The sequence below is a fragment of the Mustela putorius genome, unplaced genomic scaffold, assembly GCF_011764305.1.
Source record: "Mustela putorius furo isolate JIRA1106 unplaced genomic scaffold, ASM1176430v1.1 tig00000198_pilon_pilon_pilon, whole genome shotgun sequence".
NCBI classification, from domain to species: domain Eukaryota; kingdom Metazoa; phylum Chordata; class Mammalia; order Carnivora; family Mustelidae; genus Mustela; species Mustela putorius.
The window spans coordinates 9,261,968-9,281,947 of record NW_025421311.1 but is presented as its reverse complement, the minus strand read 5'-3'; the positions used below and the strand labels follow the sequence as shown (position 1 = coordinate 9,281,947).

Below are 19,980 nucleotides of genomic sequence, written 5' to 3'. Positions count from 1 at the left end.
TTACAGACAGAGCTCCTAAATCCCTTGGACTTCCCTAGATTATAGAAGCATCTTTTGCTCTAATGAGAGGACTCTTGGTCGACTCCTAGGTAGCTGCACAATGGGGGCTGGTCACCAGAAAGACCAAGCCATGACAGTTTAGAACTCTCAGCTCCATGCTCCATGCTCTGGGGAGGGGAGAAGGGCTGGAGATTGAGGTAATAATCCATCTTGCCTACATAAAGTCTCCATAAAAGTCCCTCAGCTATGTGGTTCAGAGAGCTCCCGATTTGATGAATACATTCATGTGCCAGGAGGTGAGCATACCCCAACTCCATGGGAACAGATACTCCTGTGCTCAGAACCCTTCTGGACTTTACCCTACGTACCTCTTCATTTGGCTATCCACCTGTATCCTTTATCATACACTTTATAATAAATGGGCAAATGTAAGTAAATGTTTCCATGAGTTTTGTGAGCCATTCCAGCAAATAATTAAACTGAGGATAGGGAACCTGACTTCATAGCCCAGTCAGAAGTGTGGGTTCCCCAGGGACCCATTATTTGCAACTAGTATCTGCAGTGAGGACAGTCTCATGGGATTGAGCCCTTAAACCTGTGAAGTCTGAATCTCACTCCAGAATTGAATTAAATTGTAGGACACCGGTCAGCCATCTGTTACTGGGCATCATGGCTGTCCTCAGACTGTTGGGGAAGACCAAGATCGTTAAAAAGAGGACCAAGAAGTTCATCCGGCACCAGTCAGACCAATATGTCAAAATTAAGCAACTGGTGGAAGCCAAGAGGCATTGACAATAGGGTGCGCAGAAGATTCAAGGGCCAGATCTTGATGCCCAACATTGGTTACAGGAGCAACAAGAAGACAAAGCACATGTTGCCCAGTGGCTTCAGGAAGTTTCCAGTGCACAACGTCAAGGAGCTTGAAGTGCTGCTGATGTGCAACAAATCTTACTGTGCAGAGATTGCTCACAATGTCTCCTCCAAGAACTGCAAAGCTATTGTGGAAAGAGCAGCCCGGCTGGCAATCAGAGTCACCAATCAAAACACCAGGCTGCGCAGTGAAGAAAATGAATAGACAGCTTGTTGTGCACATCATATTTGTGTTCATAAAACTATAAAACTACAAAAAAAAAATTTTAGGACACCTAGTTGGATGTCCAGAGAGTTGGGCAGTTAGTTGATAAGGGAAGAAATCTCCCACATATTTGGTGTCTGAAGTGTAGAGAGTAGAGAAATAGTTTTCCTTTAGAAGTAATCTTATGAACCATTAGTAGGGAAGGAGAGAAGTGAGGTTGGGGAGGTAAGAAAACAAACAACAGTAAAGTGATGTACAGGCTACAACTATAGCACTTGGGGCTCAGCCCTCCTAGGGAGCGCTGCAGTCAATGTAGAACACGTGCCTCCAAGCTGTCCTCTGGGAAGGATGAGGAAGCTGGGGACTGTGCTCATTCCCAGACACTTCCAGCCAGCTGTGATGGCAGGCAGAATAGGCTTTGGTAGCCATAGAAAGCCTACAGGTAAAATATCTTAAGTGTTGGCAGTAGAAGACTGGCCAGGAGGCAGGTGAGGGCCAGGAGGCATGGGTGGGACATTGACAGCATCTGCGACCAAACCCAGTAAGTGCCTTTGAAAAGTGTTAAGATTCTGGAATGCCTAATAGATGACTACTTCCATATGTCTTGTCTAAGCTAAGCAGGACAGAGACATTACAAGAGATAACCAACAGATACCCAGAACCTCTTAAAGTAGCATCATGAATTTGCAGGATTGAAGGACTCTAGATAAAGTTATTCTCTGAAAGGGAGGCAAGGAGAAAGGGGGGAAAAAAGGGAGGGAGAGAGAGAGAGAAAAGGCTCTGAGGGACTTTTTCACCTTTTGTTATTCCAAAACTATGGATGAAGAGGATGTCATGAAGCCAGGCCTGCCAAAAGGTCCTCCAAACAGAAGCACTGTCATGGGCTCATGACTCCACACATACAGAGTCAAGTCTGGGTGTGTGTGCTGGGGTGTGGAATGCCTCCTCTGCTTGTCTACAGCCCAAACTCCCTTTGGTAAGGTGTCCTCACAAGACCTCACCTTGAACACAGCCATGCCCACCTCACTCCTGGCTCCAACCACCTCCAGGTTTCAATTTCCATTCACTTCTCTGAAGTAGAAAATGTAGGCTTTTCTGTGTCCAAGTTCAAAAAAATGACCATGCAGCCACATTTCTGAAGTTTGGTGTGGATGTAATGGAAATATTGCACTCAAGTTAAATGTTAATTATAGTCTTAAGAGTAATGAAGGCTTAAAGGGTTAGAGGAGGTGCTTTATATCCAGATCTGCCCAATAAGATAGGACTCCAGGATCACAACCTGAGCCGAAGGCAGTCACTTAACCATAAGAGCCACCCAGGTGCCCAAAGTTGGACTCTGGGTTCAAAGCCATGCAAAATTGTCTTCTAAAGAGAGAGAAAGAGAGTTATTAAAGGTGGGTTGACTAGATGTCCCTTTAAGGATTAAACTTCACCAAAGCCATCCCCTTGGTCACTATGCTGTCAGGCAAACTGTTTACAGGTCAACTCACTTCAGATACCAGAATTTGAAGCAATACAAATCCCTCCACCTCAAATTTCCAATAGATTCTTTAACAAGGACAAAGAGAAGTATTAGCTGAGAATGACCCAACCACTATAATGTGCTACATGTAGTTTTTTAAATGGTTATCTTTAAACATGAATATATACATATATATTCATATGAGGTCAAGTAAGTAGTGAAGAGGAAGTTCAAACTAGGTGGGTCACACACCCAAGTTCATTGCTTTTCAACTATATCCTGTCTCCTAGATGAACCATAAAATGAAGGGACACCACTGTCTGAGGAGTGACTGAAGAAGGTGAGGACATATTAGGGGATAAAAGAAGAGAACCCTGATGCTGTGAGTAGGTGAGAATTCCAGAAGCCTCTGCTAAGGGCAACCCTACACATACGTTGGCTTCTCTGCTCTGCTACTGGGAAGCTTCCACTTGGAAGGATCTCTCCAAATATATCATAGCTCCTCTCCTTAACTTTCCACTACCACAACCTAAGGATTGGGGAGTGTTCACCTCCAAATGCCACCCCTTTAAGATTCTCAGCTTGGCTACTTTCTCTTGTTCCTCTCCCTGTTATGAACTAAACTGTGTCTTCCTAAAATTCTTATGTTGAAGATCTAAATCCCAGTACCTCAGACAATATGACTATAATGAAGACATGGTCTTTAAGATGGCAATTAAGATCAAGTGAGGTCATGAGTGTGGGCCTTAATCCAGTAGGACTGACATTTTTTTAAGAAAAGATTTGGGGTGGGATAGGGTGGAGTGTCTGGGTGGATCAGTCAGTTGTGCCCATTTTTTTTTTTTTCAAGATTTTATTTATTTATTTGGGAAAGAGAAAGAAAATGAGAGAGAGAAAGAGAGAGCATAAGAGAAGAGAGGTCAGAGGGAGAAGCAGACTCTCTGCCAAGTAGGGAGCCTGATGTAGGACTCCATCCGAGGACTCCAGGATCATGACCTGAGCCGAAGGCAGTCACTTAACCAACAGAGTCACCCAGGTGCCCAAGTGTCCAACTCTTGATCTCAGCTCAGATCTTGATTTCAGGGTCATGAGTTCAAACTCTGTGGTGGGCTCCACACTGAGCACAGAACCTACCTCAAAAAGAAAGGGAGGGAGAGAGGGAGAAAGAAAATATAAGACAAAAGGGACACACACACAGAGAAAAGAGTGCAGGAAGAAAACAGTGAGAAGGTAGCCATGTGCAAGCCAAGGAGAGGCTCTCAAGGAGAGACACCAACCCTGCTGGAACCCTGATCTTGGATATCTAGCCTCCAGAACTGTGTGGCAGTAAATTTCTGTTGTTTAAGTCCCCCCAGTCTGTGGTACTTTGTCATGGCAGCCCCAGCAAATTAACACACCCCTCCTCCTGCCCCTACCACTCGTGCCGCCCAGGGAGCTCAGCGCCAGCATAAAAGGCCAGCTGCACCCAACTTCCCCCATCTCTAAAAGGAGGGGTTTTGGTAGCACCTCCCTAAGTCACCTCTAGCTCTGGCATTCTGTCTACCTGTAATATGTATTATTCCACTGGAGTGAGAGAATCTCAGGGTAACAACCATGAATGAAAAACACCTCTCTCGCCCAACTCATTTAACTCAACGGATTCTGCTGACTTCAAAAGCACTGTTTAATTGCTTCCAGGAATTTATTTTTCATCCACTTTATATGTGCTTAGCACCCATCAGGTGCCACAAGTAATACTGTACTGCTGACCTCTCTGTTGCCATTCCTGTTCCCCCGCGAGGTCCAAGTGACATGTTCTTATAAACCTTGATTCGTCGCTCATCTTTTTCCCTTGCTCTCCTTCTCACCTCTCTCTCTCTCATTTAGTACTCTGGGGAGAGCCAGGGGCCAAGTCATGAGACACCCAAGCAGTCCTATGGAGAGACCCATGGAAGGAGGGACCTGAGAAGTCGTGCCAGCAAGAAATAATTGAATAAATAATAATAACTAGCAAGAAACTGAGGCCTGTCAACAACTCCATGAGCAACATACTAGAAAATGAAATTTCAGAACTGAGTTTTCTGATGCTAAACAGCAAACTTTTTCTCTATCTTAAATGTGGATCCTCAGCCCTGGTTAAACCTTCAGGTAACTGCAGAAAAGCTGACATCTTCACTGCAGACTGAAAGACCCTGAAACACAGCAACATATGTGCTAAACAGCAACTGTTTAGCCACTGTTCCCACAAACAAAGTGTGAGATAATAAAATACTGTTTTGTGCCATTGAGTTTTAGGGCTGCACCAAAAATAGCTACTAAACTCCTTGAAGGCCACTTTGTGGTACCTTTTACAATGCCTCACCCTGGACTGGTCTCCTAGGATGTGTAGGTTTAGTATTTGTCCCCCAACTGTTTTTTTTTTTTAAAGATTTTATTTATTTATTTGACAGACAGAGATCACAAGTAGGCAGAGAGGCAGGCAGAGAGAGAGAGAGGAAGGGAAGCAGGCTCCCCACCAAGCAGAGAGCCCGATGCGGGGCTTGATCCCAGGACCCCAGGATCATGACCTGAGCCAAAGGCAGAGGCTCTAACCCACTGAGCCACCCAGGCGCCCCAAGTCCCCCAACTGTTTTGACCAAGAAAGACTGCCTGCTCCCACGGGGGGATAAGAAAGTTAGGGAAGGCTATAATTTGTGGACCTTTAAGGCAACAAAGAAAACATAAAATGGTGAACAAAAGACATGGCATGATATAGTGGTTTATTAGTTTCCTATGGCTGCCGTAACAAATTACTGCAAACTTAGTGGTTCAAACAATGCAAATTTATTTTCTAATTCTGAAGGTCAAAAGCCAATAATCAGTTTCACTGGCCCACAGTCCAGGTGTCATCACAGCTGTTTTCTCCTGGAGGCTCTAGGGGAGAATCCAACTCCTAGCTTTACAAGCTTCTAGAGTTGTATTTCTTGCATTCCTTAGCTCATGGCTACTTCCTCCATTTTTAAAGCCAGTGGGGCGGGCGGGTAGCATCTTCAAACCTGTGCTATGGTCTTCATATCTCCTTCTCTCTATAAGGATCCTTATGATTACATCAGTCCCACCTGGATACGCCAGATTAATTTCCCCACATTAAGATCTATAACTTAATCATATCTGCAAAGTCTGTTGTTGGCACATAAGGTGATAGGCACAGGTTCTGGCAATGAGGATGTAGACATATTGCGGGGCCATTATTCAGCCTACCACAGCAGGAAAATCCCACTTCTAGGGGCAGACAGATCCAAATTCCAATCTTCTGATTAACGATTAACTATGTGAAGTTGAAAAAATACCAACAAAGCTTAGGTTTTCTCACCTCCATAACACAGATGAAAAAACTTATTAAAGTAAAGGCACTGGCACTTACTGCTTTCTAAATAAGTGCCAGCTTTTCCCTTTTTTAATTTTACCAAGTAGCTAGAATGACAAGGACCTGGACCAAGAAGAAAGAGGGCTCCAAGTTTGTGGCCTTGTTACTAGTTTTGTATGGCACTTTATGTTTGCAAGGCAGTTTTATGCCTATTACTTCTATTACTTCATTTGACTATTATTCCCATTTTACCAAATGAGGAAAACAGAGGCAACAAGAATTATTTTCCCCAGTCTTATTTTCCCTAGTGTCATAATTGGGCTTTCTGATGCTAACTCCTAAGCTCTTTCCTTAATCTGCCAGGTACCTGGGCAGGGCTTGCAAAAATCAGCTACCAAACTAACTACATGAAATGAGAAAAGAAGGACAACAGAATAGGGTATGATCCTGAATGCTTGGAGGGTGTAGGAAACCTTTGAGAGGACAGAAAGGAACAATGACAGTGAGCAGTGATCTCCAAAGCAGGCCCCGCTGGCTCCTGAGAAAAAGGAAGAGAGTGAGACCAGCCTTCATCCCCACCACCCACTCTCATCCCTTTCCTCTCACAGGGGCCTATCTCAGACCTTTGGTAATAAATAACTTTCAAGATGTGGCTTATCAGCTTGGTGTATCTGATAAGACACCCTGTCAGGAGTCAGAGGCCCACTCAGGGGACAGTTTCACTATTCCAGTAGGGAATTATAAGGGATTGTTCTGTGGCAGGACCTGCCTGGCTCCTGAGTTTGGAGCCAGACCCAGAAGGTGGGAGAGATGCTCTGCTGGGGGTTGAGGTTCATGGACTCACACAGAGGGGAAAGGGCTATCTGTTCCCTCTATAAAATCATGACAAAAACACACCACACCCTGCCCTGAACACCTCCAAAGCACTCTAGCCTACATTTTCTCATTTGTCCTCACAAAATCATGTTCATTTTTACAAAGAAATGGATACAAAGAAAGTGAAAGCGGTTATTAAATGTTTAATATTTGCTAATACTGGAACAAAAGCCTTATAAGCATTATGCAAATGAAATTATCTCAAGTTCTCCATGAGGTAGGTCTTCTCATCTCCAGATGAAGGACCTGAAGCCCAGAGAGGCTAAGTGGCTTGCACAAGAAGACCACAGCTACTATGTGATTGAATCAGTACTGCAACACAGGAAGGAGGTCAAGGTGCTGACTAGCAATCCCCTTCCAGCTGAAGGGACAGAGCCCCTACGTGTGTACTTGGAGGCTCCTCTGGAGAAGTCAGAGGGCCCTTGGCGAGGAGTGGGGGCTTGAGATGATATGGGTTAGCTTGGCTGTGTAACCCAGAGCCTGGCCACTGTGCACATATGAAAACACATCTTCAGTAAAACATGGTAAATTAAGTTAGGCTTCCAAAGGTTTCCTGAGAGTTGGTAGTCAAGGCCTCTGTGGCAGCTAACTTAATTTTTTCCTTAGATCTGCATGTTCTTAAAGCAGGTGGACAGGCCCAGCCAGACTTCAAATGGCTCCACATGGGAAATAGGATTAGAATAGCCCCCTGAGGACCTCTTCTGACATTATCTCACCCCTCCTGGCTAATGTTCTATTTCAGTGTTAAGGAGAGATCTTTTGTCCCTTTAGGCCGCTCTCCCATTTAGTTTAATTTAGAAAAGAAGCCTTTGCAATATTGAATTGAAAATTATTTTCGTGGTCCAGGAAAGAAGTCCCAGTAGTGGAGGGGGGAACAGGAACTGGAACAAGAACTAACAAGGACTGGAGTTCAGTGACCTGCACCTTTCCGCAGGCCAGGTTAGGGAGCCCCCAGATAGAGAAGCCTCAGCGCCAGCAGGGTCACAGGGCTGAGGCCAAGGTGGGGAGAACGAAGGCACGGGGTGACATGGCAGGTGGAACGGGGCTGGGGGACCGGTGGCCAGTGTCATGGGCACAGGGCCAGGCATGGTGAAACTAGGGGGTGGGGTGGGGTAGAGTTGGTGGGCACACACCCAGGTGAAGTTGAGTGGAGGCTGGAGCCAGGACCAAGTGCAGAAAGGTCAATTCAAAGACAGCAAGTGGTATCAGAAGAGGTGGGCTTTGAAGCAGAGAGAATCAAATCCAGGCCCCCACTCACTGGCTGAGTAGCTGTGGGTAAACTGCTTAATTCCTCCATGCCTCCCTTCCTTCTTCATAAAGTAAGGACAATGATATCTACCTGAAAGGGGTTTTGTGAGGGCCAGCAGAGTTTCTGAGCACACAGAGAACAGCCAGTGGAGGGCCGGACGCATAGGTGCATGATAAATGTCCTTGTCCACTTTCCCTTTCCTCTGAGCAGAGAGAGGGTGGGGACCCCGACCTCGCAGCATTTGCTGCCAGCCCTCATGGCACTTGATGCGCTGTGGCTGAGCCTCCCACTTGAGGGGGCATGATCCACAGGGGTCAGGACAGAGCACCAAGCCCTGAGACAAGGACAGTCTGGACAGATGCTAGACATCTGCTGGGTTCTCACTTAGCAGAGAGCCCCTGGAAGTCACCCAAGAAAGCACCCACAGCTGCCCATATTTGCCTAGCATATTATAAACCTCAAAGCACCTTTGCATACATCCTCAACATTAGCTTAACACCAGATATAGTGTTAGGTAGATAGAGCAGATATGTCTTTTTTCTAGTTTACAAATGAGAAAGCCAAGGTTTCAACAGTTTATAGAAAATTTTCAAAGCCCTATAGCTAATAAGATGCAGAGTTAGGGTTTAAACCCTCTGTGCATGGGTCCCTGTACCACACCCTTTCAGCTGAAGCTATACCTGAGGCTGAGAAGGAGATAGGAATCTGTCCAAGGTTAACCACAGACTGTAAGTTGGAAGGCTAGGGTGGGGGCTGACCCCTCCAGAGTGGCTTGTTAATTTAGTGCTAGCTTGACCCCTTCAATTAGGTGCTGGACAGAGCCAGGCCCAGGGGAGATGGACAGCAGGGCTTAATGGAAATGGGGATGCTGGTGACGATATGAACAATCTGAATTATGGTCTCAATTTGCACAGAGCCTGATGGATTTGCAATAATTCCAAACCAGGTCAAGTGTCTGTGTCTCCTCTTCTGCTGATCTCACACAAAGTCTCTCCATTTGTCAGGCTCTGACTTGCTCTGAGTGGCTGCCCACCCCCTCCTTGCCTCCATTAGCTATGCTCTCCCTGCAGTGCTCTGACCCCAGGGCACCTCTGCAGCTGAGCCCAGAGGGACTGGGGCTGCTACCATCAGGGCTCAGGAACCTAGGAGCTTCGAGGCCACCCAAAGAGATAAACTGCACTCTGTAGTGAAGAACGGGACAGCTCTCCACTGCCCAGGGACTACAATCTGTGTTAGTTTTTAAGACAAAGGGACAGAATGACTTGGTGTCTTAAGGGTTCACAGTGTGGGTTTAACACTACTACAGTGAATGGATTCTGGGAGAGTCGAGTCCTCCTGGTAGAGAGACCAAGGAGAGCAGAGGGATGGAGCAGATGCCAGAGCCTCCTCCAGGCCCAGCTAGAATAACTGATACACATCACAGTTGAGGAGAATTCTTGAAAACTTCAAAGATACTATGGTATCTCCCATCTTCGGGAATCTGAAGCTGGGGCCTTTGAATATGGGAATGGCTGGCTTCTTAATGGGGGTGTGTAGTGTTAAATGGAGGACAGTGGCAGGTTCTGGAAGAGCTGCTGCTCTCCAACCCATGTGTCCAGTACTGGCCTGGCTCAAATGGTAGAGGAAACTGCTCGGTCACCTTGGCCAGCCACCTGCCTGGCTTGCAAATCCTGTCCACAACATCCCTAGCAAGTGGCCATCTGGCCTCACTTGAGTGCCTTCTGTACTGGGGAACTTGAGACTTTATGGGATAACAACCCATGTCATCTTCAGGTTGCTTTAATTTTCAAACATTTTTCCTTCGATTAAGGGGAAAAAAATCTATCTCCCTACAGCTTCCACACTTTCTTACCAAGAGCCAAACAATGCCTAATAAAGTAATTATTAAATTTATTTTGATGTTTTTCTTGGGGGTCATAGGATAGCATCCTCCCTTTCTTCTCCCAGGAGGACCTCCTTGGTCTACTTCACAGTATGGGGAGAGGGAAAGAGTCTTAGGCTAGCATTCATTAGACCCAGGCACTGACCCCAGCTAAACTATATATACGGTCTGGCAAGTCTGTTCAAGGGTCTGTCCTTTACACCTCTTAGGTCTTGCTATAAATTCATCTGTGGATAAGCCACAATTGTTGGATGAGAACCTATTATACACTTTTCTCTCAATGTATGTGTTGTAGAATAAAGGACTTCAAAAACTAATAACCATTATTATTATCACTGTAATTTTCTGAACATTTATTATATCCTAGGCATTTTACTCAATGCACGGCATACATTATTGTTTTGTTTCTCACATTATTGTTTTGTTTCTCACATTTCCATCTGAACTGATAAGGTCTATTATTATCCCCACCATAGATGAAGACATAGTGTCCCAGGGAAGTAACTAGTTAAACATTACTGATCAATAGTAGAAGTGCAATTTGAGCTCAAGTTTGTTTGTATGCTCTTAACCACTATGCAAAGACACTATCCCAGCTTCAGAAACCTAGAATATAGAGGGAAGAAAAAACTAAGACACAAGAAACACTGGGATATACACAAGTATCAAATCATTATGTTGTACATCTAAAACTAGTATGTTACACATCAATTAAACTTCAATTTAAATTTTTTTAAATAAAAAAAATTACAGACAATAAAAGGTAATGAAAGGGGAAAGTAGAACTGATGTCTAAACTTCAGTCTAATAAAAGTGCTGCGTTAAAAACAGTAGCAAATATGTATTTGTTGAATGGATGACTCTTCAGGCAGACCAAGGCAGAAATGTCCCAAAGAAAACACATGAGAAAATTGCAGGGTACTTTTTCCAGGGGATTAAAAAGAACTGAAATGAGGAAATCCTGTGCCCCCCCCCCAAAATAAGCATACTAAAGAAAATACACTTTTACTACACATTCACCTATTCATTTACTCAACACATGTTTTTGAACACCTCTATGGGCCAGGCATTGTATTAGTAATATTGTAATTTCTAGTCTTTGCCCTTCAAGGAACTAACCTAAGGGCAAAATCAGGTATTCATGGTAGTGGAATAAAAACTAAAATAAGAAGCACTAGGCTAATGATGCAACACAGCAAAGAAGATGTAACTCTATGCCATGCAAACGATAAATGCCAGGAGGAAGGAGAGAGAGAAGAATGGGTCAAATGGAGGTAGGATGGCTTCTTGGAGCAAGACTAAGGATGGAGAGAGTGAGGCAGGGAAAGGAGAGGAAGTTAGTGAACAGTGGGACCAAAACAGAGGGACTTCTAGTGCAGGAGGCAAAAGGCATAGTGAGAGTACTTTCTCTCAACAGTCAATTGAGATGTAAATGTTGAGGTAATGTTGAGGTAAGAGATGTAAATGTTGAGAATGTTGAGGTAAGAGATGTAAAAACTGATCTCAGGAGCAACGTGAGGGAAGAGCTTTCCAGCAGGAGAAAAACTAGAGGCAGGACTGCAGGATGGTGTGTGGAGCAGGGAGCTCCAGCCCCACCTGGATGACACAGATTCCCGGACATTCAACCCTTGCACTGAATACCTACTACAGTCTAGTCTGTGAGACAGGATGTGGAGTCTCCATGAATAAGGAGATCCATGAAAATTGCCTTTCTGGGTGACAGAAGGTTAGGAGAGAAGACAGCGAGCCAGAGGTGGATGAGACAGAAGGCAGAAAGGCAGGACGCAAGCCAAGCTCTAAGCTCTGGGAAGGCTGGGGACATGGCCAGGTGAAATCCCCAGAAGCACCACAGGAAACAAATGCTCCCAAGCTGGGAAGTTTAAGGAAACTGTTTGGTAAAGCAACATTCCCAGCTCATTCCTGAGCTGTGAGCACTGGGCAGACAGGTGTTCTATATGAGGCTCTGTATCCGTGGGATCTAAGATTATAACAGCCAAGCCAACAGAAGCACCTATGTAGACACTGCGGGAGCCAAGGCTGGCTCCGGTTCCCTTCCAGAAGGGCTAAGGGTGGCAGGGGTGTGCTGAGCAGCAGGTGTAGGGCTATTCCAGACCATCAGCCTGGCAGACTCAAACAGAAAATATCACCCGCTGGTTCGGGAGCATAGTTCTGTCCCAATGACCAGTGAACCCCATGTTCTATCTGACCTGCCAGATAGGAACTATGCCTTATGGAGCAAACACTAACAAGTTTGTTCACCACCAAAAAAAGGGGCGGGGCAAGTAGTGCCTTGGTGTTGGGAGTGGTAAGAGACCACAGGACTTCAGCGAAGCCCCAGACCAGCAGAAGTCAAGCACTATGTAAGGCATTCTGTAGATCGTTCCTCAGAGGGATCTGAAAGTCACTGTTTACTTCCTGACAAGAGCTCCATGAAACTCCTGGAAATCGTTTATTCAATGCTTTACAATTTACAAAGGTCTTTCACTTACCACCACAGCCCTTTGAAGTAGAATAAATAGGTATTACTCTGTATTTTAAAATGAGAAAATGGGAAAGTCAGAGACCGCTGTCTTGCCCAAAGTTACACACTCATGAGTGGCAGTGCTGGGATTCAGTCAACACATCCTCCCTTCGCCACCCTGGTTTCTCTATTAAATCATATTCCTTACTCTTCAGTGACTGTTGAATTGGAGGCAGCAAGACAAATCCTAAAAAATAAGAACCCGAACTGGTTGCTTTTGGTCTCCCACTAATCTTCCATGAGAAATAGTTTAAGCAATTTCAGGGTAACCATTTATATCCAAGAAAGGAAAAGACTCTGATGGAAAAAGAAGCTGAGATCCATGAACAGTATTGAATGGGCTGGATGCACTGTGTATCTTTATTTAACACCCATTATTAATGCATCCGTTCAACCTAGAAATGTTTCTGAAAATCAGGCACTCTACCAGGCAGAGGGGACATGATGAGAAACACAGAAGACATAGTTCCTGCTAACAGAATTTAAATTCCAATAGAGATTATAAAACATAAGCAAAAAGCCCCTCTGCATTATGCTAAGTGCAGTGAAACAAAGAAATAAAAGACGAGATAATAAGGGGGAAGGTGGGTATGTTCTTTAGATACAAGGGTTAAAAAAAACCTCTGTGATGAGGTCTCACTGGAAAGGGGAAAAGAAAGCAGGTATGTGAAGAAACCAGGAAGATCATTTCAGGCTCATAGCCTGGGGCGGCTATCCACACCAGAGGAGGAAGACACTGTGGCGTGTTTAAATGAAGCCAGATCTGCTGGAATGAATAGAATGGGAGTATGGTACCTACTGAAGGGGGAGAGAGGGCAGACTGCACAGGGGTGTGTTTGCCAAGGAAGAGTCTGGACTTAGTCTCAGCTCAGTGTACTAAAGGGTATTACACAGGTGGAAGGCATGACCTAATATATATATCTTGTAAAAGTCATCCCTGATGCTATTTAGAGATTTAAAAAGGTAAAGGGAAGCCTCATTAGAAGGGTAATTCAATAATTCCATGGGGAAAGGATAGTACTGCCGATTGGGGAAAGCAGTAGAAAAGAGGTAAGTGAACATAGAATGTACCTTGGAGGCAATATTGACAGAATTTGCCATTGGACTGGATAAGAGGGAGTGAGAAAAAGGAAAGAATCATGAACAATTTCTAGAATTCTGCTTCAGGTAACTGGATAGGTGGCAGTGACATTTATTGAGACAGAGCAGTCAGGTTTAGGGCAGGTTTGAAGAGGTAGAAGTGAAGAGTTCTTTTAGACATGATAATTAGGAGGTGTCAGTGGGACAACTGGGAGAAGACATGAGGTGGATATTTGGATACACAAGTCTGGCATTCAGATGACAGGGCTGGGCTGGAGACAGAACGTTGGTAATTGTCAGAAGACATGTGACAATTTAATGTCATGAGAATGAGGACATCTTGAAAGAGACTATAAAGAGGGGTTCGTGGTCCAGCCTCAAGAAAGTCCAGCCTTTAGAAGTCCAGCAAAAAGGACAAATCCAGCAAAAAGAAAACTAAGAGTGGATAATGGGGTAGTAAGAAAACTAGGAGCCAAGAAATCATAGAATCCACAAAGGGCTACATGTTTCAAGAAAGAGTTGTAATCCATGGTGTCAAATTCTGCCGAGAGGTGAAGGGATTGATCTGGCCATCTGAAAGTCACTAGTGACCTTGAGAAGAGCAGTTTCAGTAGTGTATAAGCAAAAGGAAAATGGGAATGGGCTAAGTAGTAAATATGAGGTATGAGACTAAAACAACAACTTCTCCCAGCAAACAAACAAACAAACAAAAAGAAACAAACAAAATCATTAGATACATTTGCAGGTTCAAGGAAAGGTTATTGTTTTTTATGTTTTGTAACGTTGGAGGTGCTAGTGCATGTCTGATGATGTGAATGGTTTGGTTGAGTAGGAGAAATGAGTGATGGAATAGAGGTGGGGTAACCAAAGAAATACAACCTTTGGAAAGCTGAAAGAAGACAGAACCAGAGACTCTGAGGAAGAATCGGCCTTTCGTAAGAAAGGGATATTTTCTCCATCATAGTAGGAGGAAAAGAAGAAATTGTTTCTGATGCAGGTGGATTTCAAGGTTCAGTAGGGAGTTAGAATGTAATAGTTTCTATTTCCACAATAAAGTCTGAGGTCATCAACAGAGAAGGACTGTGAGTACAGGAATGGGGAGTCTGAAAAGAAAAGGCATGAAATTATCTCAGGAAATGGATCGTGAGTCCACCAGAAGGACAGCATAGGTTCTCCAGACAGTGGAGAGTGCCCAAGTGTAATGCATCATCATGGATTTTACTTTAAAAAGTTTGTTTTGTGGGGCACCTGGGTGGCTCAGTGGGTTAAAGCCTCTGCCTTCGACTCAGGTCATGATCTCAGGGTCCTGGGATCAAGCCCCGCATCAGGCTCTCTGCTTGGCAGGGAGCCTCCTTCCACCTCTCTCTCTCTGCCTACCTCTCTGACTACTTGTGATCTCTTTAAAATAAATAAATAAAATCTTTAAAAAAAAAAGTTTGTTTTGTGACTCTCTTCATTAGTGTTCAGCTGCTGCTCAGGAGCAGGTACAGAGAAGGAAAGCAGTATTTAGAAGTCCAACAGAGGAGTTTTGCAAGCCAAGTTCAATAGAGGGAGAGAGGCGCGAAGGAGCTGGAGCCATCTGTGCAGGAACTGTGAGGACAGACCATAGATTCTAGGCTGGGAAGGGAAAGAAGTAAAGGTAGGCAGGTGCTGACAGAAAATGGGAAACAAATGGGGTCAAGGGATTAAGGGTCTCCATGAAGTCAGAGATCTGTGATAGAGGAGGGACCTGTGCAAGAAAAGGAGAGCAAGAGGAGTGGGCTGGAAAATCAGTAGGTTTGAAACTGAGATCTGGGAAGTGGTCTAGTTTCTGTTTATGCAAAGTGCATTGTATGGTCATAGGAATGAGGGCACCAAAGAACAATAGAAGAAAACGTGACGGGATGTGAGAAGCTCAAGGAGCAGACACCAGGGTGTTGAATGGCTCGTCCATCTGCAGAAGTTTCTTATGTTTGTGTAGAGGTGGATAGAAATGTTCAGAAACACAAACCTTGAAATGGACCCACCATCTTTCCAAGATGTAAATGCCCCCCTTGAGGTAAGAAGCACATGTATGATCTATTCCAGTGTTAATCAAGCTTGTCCTTTATGGTTATACAGCTAACAGTTGCAGTGCTCTTTATGGAACATCATGAAATATGGACATATTAAACTTAAAATAGCGCAACATAAAATTTTTGCAGGATCAGGCACCGTCTACTACTAGATTCTAGTTTAGATAAGTGGAGTAGCTGTTGTCAAAAGCTTAAGAGAAAGAAATTTAATGTAGAGAAGATTCCATCCATTAACTTAATGTATTCCAAATACTGGGAAAAGACACCCATCCCCCACTGCTCTGATGCACCTGATGCTCTGTCCGAACTGTTTTCCAGGGCTTGGAGAGGAAAGGGAGTCCTGGCCCAGTGGAGAGGAGAGCTGAGAAGCTCCACCCAAAGACTTAGTAATAAAGTGAGATAGAGCAGCTCCTTCTTAGTTCTTGAAGGAGGGAGCCCGAGGAAGCACTCTGAAAAACAACAGACAGCCCCATTTACATTTCTATATGGATCAAAGAATAACACATGTCTTCAGAAAACTGGCTGAATCCTTATACCTGGCATGGGCTTGTTGGTTTTATCCCCCATTTTTTTTTCTATTAACTACTGATTTAAAGTCCCTTAGAGTGAGAGGCACTGTCTATATGCTTCACAACAGTGAGGAAATAGAGCAGCAATCTTGAGGGTGCTGGAGGATGACTTCAGTGGGCTAATTTCAATCATTTATAGCCTATTTCTATTCTCCTTGGTCCACTCAAATGGCTTATCTGAGTCAAACACTCTGTAACATGAGACAATTAAAAATAGAAAAGAAGTCTATTTATTGCATGTGTGAACAAAAGGAAAAGACAGAAAAGGCACCAGCTTCCCAGCCCCCTTGTCTATTCTGAGCCCCTGGGTAAATAAATCACACCCACAGATCTAGGCTTACAACAGACCTGATGTTACAGGCTGATGAGAGAGCCAGAGTGAAGCACTGAATCTTAAGTCCTTACCATGACAGGATGGGTCTAGCGCCACCAACAGCACCCAAGGACATCACCAAAGCCCAGACCTTCTCTATGTCCCTTCCCCGAACCCCAAATATCATTTGACTTCTGGGGATGTTCAGTGAACCAAAACATTCTTCTGCTGAATCATGTGGACCACAGAAAATTGTTTTGAGCTCATGACACCTTTGGATTGTCTACCAGAACCTTGGACAACCGAATGGCTTTGCCTTCTGTCTTTTCCCAAGGTGAAAAAAAATCTACCAAGATGATCCCATGCACAGAGTGCACAAATTGAAATTTATTCAACTTCTTCCTCTTAATCCCCAAGGTAAGATAATCATAACAATAATTAGAATTCTAAAAGATATCTTCAACTCAAGAAAGGAAACCCCAAGAGGTAGAATAGGCTGTGGCAGCTATAAAGAGACAGAAAACTAGCAAATCCTAGACTCTTCCAGAAGAAAGGGAAGGAAACCAGTCTGAAATACCTTCACCACAGGAGGCTTCTTGAAGTTCTCCTGACAATAGGATGACAATTTGTGGAAAGCATGAATCTGAGACTTGGGGGATCTAGCAGGTAGTGAATCTGAAAAGAAATTACTTTCTCAACCCCCCAGCAAAGAGGGTATTATTATCACTTGATGGTTTTTCATTGTCTAAAACATTTCTTGGGGGAGGCAATGGAACTGAGTGTCTAAAACCTCAATAAAAGGGTAGAAATTGAAAAAAAGCTCAGAAGGTGATGAAAGTTGGGATAAATGGAGAAGAGGCTGTTTGTCCACCCCCAAGTCAATCAGAGCTCACTCTTGCCCAGACAGAGGGAGACAAATGGGATCAACTTCTCTCCTTTGTAGCTCTACCTTTGAGTTCTGGGCTTTTTGCCTCAAACTCTGACTCAGCTCCCCCGACAAGCTGCTTCTAATGTGCCAGATAGGCTGGACAGTAACAGTGTGGCTGATTTTACTGCAAGATGCCAATAGTATAGTTGTGTTCAGGTTATATGGGTTTAGATGTATTCACGTCATGTTCTGCTCCAGCTACCACTGCTTCACATTTTAAATTAACATTGAGACTCACACACACTGTAGGAGTATAAGTGAGTACAGGGTCTTTAGAGGATAAATTCGAATCAGCAAGTCCTGTTCTAGGAATTCATCCTGTTAAGAAACCAGACAACAGGCTCCAAATGGAGTTGCTTGGTCCATGCACCACGTCAACAAACCAAGACTTTCATACCTAACCTACCTGCAAGCTTCACTATCTCCCAGGAATGTAACCTTTAACCAATCAATCTGGAATTACCTGGTCAGCGTGGGTAAGGTAAACTGCCTGACAGACCCTTTCCATTCCCCTTAGGAAGGTTAACTTTGCCTGAAACAATGCATTCTCTGCTAATAACTTTCTCTTTCAGCCCCCTTCCCTGCTCTAGAGTTCAGCAGAGCTCCCTCTCTCTTGCTTAACAGGATGCTGCCAGATTCATGAATTGCTGAAAAAAAAAAAAAAAAAAAAAACCAACTTTATCTTCAATCTTTAAAATCAAGTTTTTGTTGATTAGGGATGTGCAAAAAAAAAAAATTCATATGAAGGTTGTTCACATCAGCAGCATTTATAATTGTGAAAGCCTGTTAATAGGCTAAATATCCAACAATAGGGGATTACTCAAATTGTTTGCATTCAAGAAAAGGGATGTTAGGCAACCACTGAGAACAATAATAAAGGGAAATATTTACTAATTTAGAATTTGATTTACTATCTATGTTAAATGGAAGAAGCAGATCACAAAATGTTATTCACAAAAAGTACCATTTTGGTAATCTTTACATAGATGAATAGAAAAGATAAATACTAAGATATTAACAGAATTATTACTGGATAGTGAGATTAAAAAGTTTATAGTTTCCTGCTTTATCTGTATTTTTCTGATTTTTTCTACAGTGAGTACAATTACTGCTTTCATAAGAAAAAAAATTATCTTAATGGTTTTCCTTAAGAGTTTAAAAACATTTTCTAAGGTAAATCTCCCTTCCTCTCTCCCTGTCATTCCCATTTCCCCTCACCAAAAGCAACCTATGTTCACTAGTTTCTTGTATCACTTTTCAATGATACTCAGTGTACATACAAGCATGTGCAGGAAAGAATATATATATTTTTCAAAACCAAACCAACTGAAACCTTAACCCAAAGGAGTCAGGAAGGGCCAGCTGCTGAGGAAGGAAATCTCAGATTACTTTTCAACCACCTTTGACAAGCAGGGCTGGTATCAGGGTGAAAAGCAAGATGGGGCACTTGCCTCAGGCACAAATTTTAAGAGTACCAAATACTCAGTAATCAAGATAAAGAATATGCTAATGTAGTATTTTAAAAGTCAAAATCAATGCAAGAAATCTGTAAAGAACAGAATAAAGACAAGACCAGTATTCCTGTTTTTTCCTTCTGCCTCAGGCTCCAATATGGCACCATCTGGCACTGATTCTATCAGTGAAGAGGAGAGGAAACAGAGCAGGACAGAATACTGGAGGCAAGGGGAAAGGGGAGATGGGACAGAGACCTGACCTACTCTGAGTTTTCCCTCTGTGTCAGACACTGTGGCTGGCACTTTCTATCCATTATTGTAGTGGATGGAACACATCTATCCCACTCATGATGAAGGAAGCTTCACCAGGTAGCCCTGACCTTCTCTCCTGACAGCAGTACTGGGGGAGAAGGTAAGAGGGAGAGGGAGAGAGAGAGGGAGAGAGTTTAAGGAAGTGGCTCAAGCAAAATGACTGGTTGGATGGGTTGGGAGTGGGGGGCTGCAAAGTCCAAAATTTATAGACCTGGTGGGTCCCACCTAGAGATTCAGGTAAGAGTTGTTGTTGTAGCTCAAGTCCAAACCTTTCAGGGCAGCAGGATGGAAACTCAGGTAAGGTTTCTATGTTGCAGTCAGGAGGCCCAAGTACTTCAATTTCCAGAAACCTCAGTCTTTGCTCTTAAGGCCTTCAGCTGATGAAATGAAGTCCACCCACATTAAAGAGGGATAATCTGCTTTACTCAAAGTCTGCTGATTCAAAGATTAATCACTCAAGAAACTACTGTCATAGCAACGTTTAGACTGGTATTGACTAGACAATTGAGCACCACAGCCTAACCAACCTGACACGAGGGGATGCAAAATTTTTATTCTACCATTCTAGGTTCTTCATCTGGTCTATTAATTGACTTAAGACAAATTAATAACAACAACAAAAAATACAAATGTAATTACATACATACAGAAGCCCCATAAAAAATATGAGAACCAAGTCAGTCAGTTGAAGCTTACTGTGCCATCCTGAGCTAAGAAATGGGATGGGGGGGGGCATCTGGGTGGCTCAGTTGGTTAAACATCTGACTCTTGATTTTGGCTCAGGTCATGATCTCAGGGTCCTGAGATCAAGTCCAGCATTGTGCTCCACACTAGGCAGGGAACTTGCTTAAGATTCTTTCTCTCCCTCTAACCCCTCCTC

At 43.8% G+C, this 19,980-nt stretch overlaps 1 pseudogene; it reads left to right on the top strand.

The window, feature by feature from the left end:
- The first annotated feature begins 669 nt into the window (after positions 1-669).
- On the top strand, positions 670-1,103 carry LOC101671714 (annotated as a pseudogene).
- Positions 1,104-19,980: the final 18,877 nt, after the last annotated feature.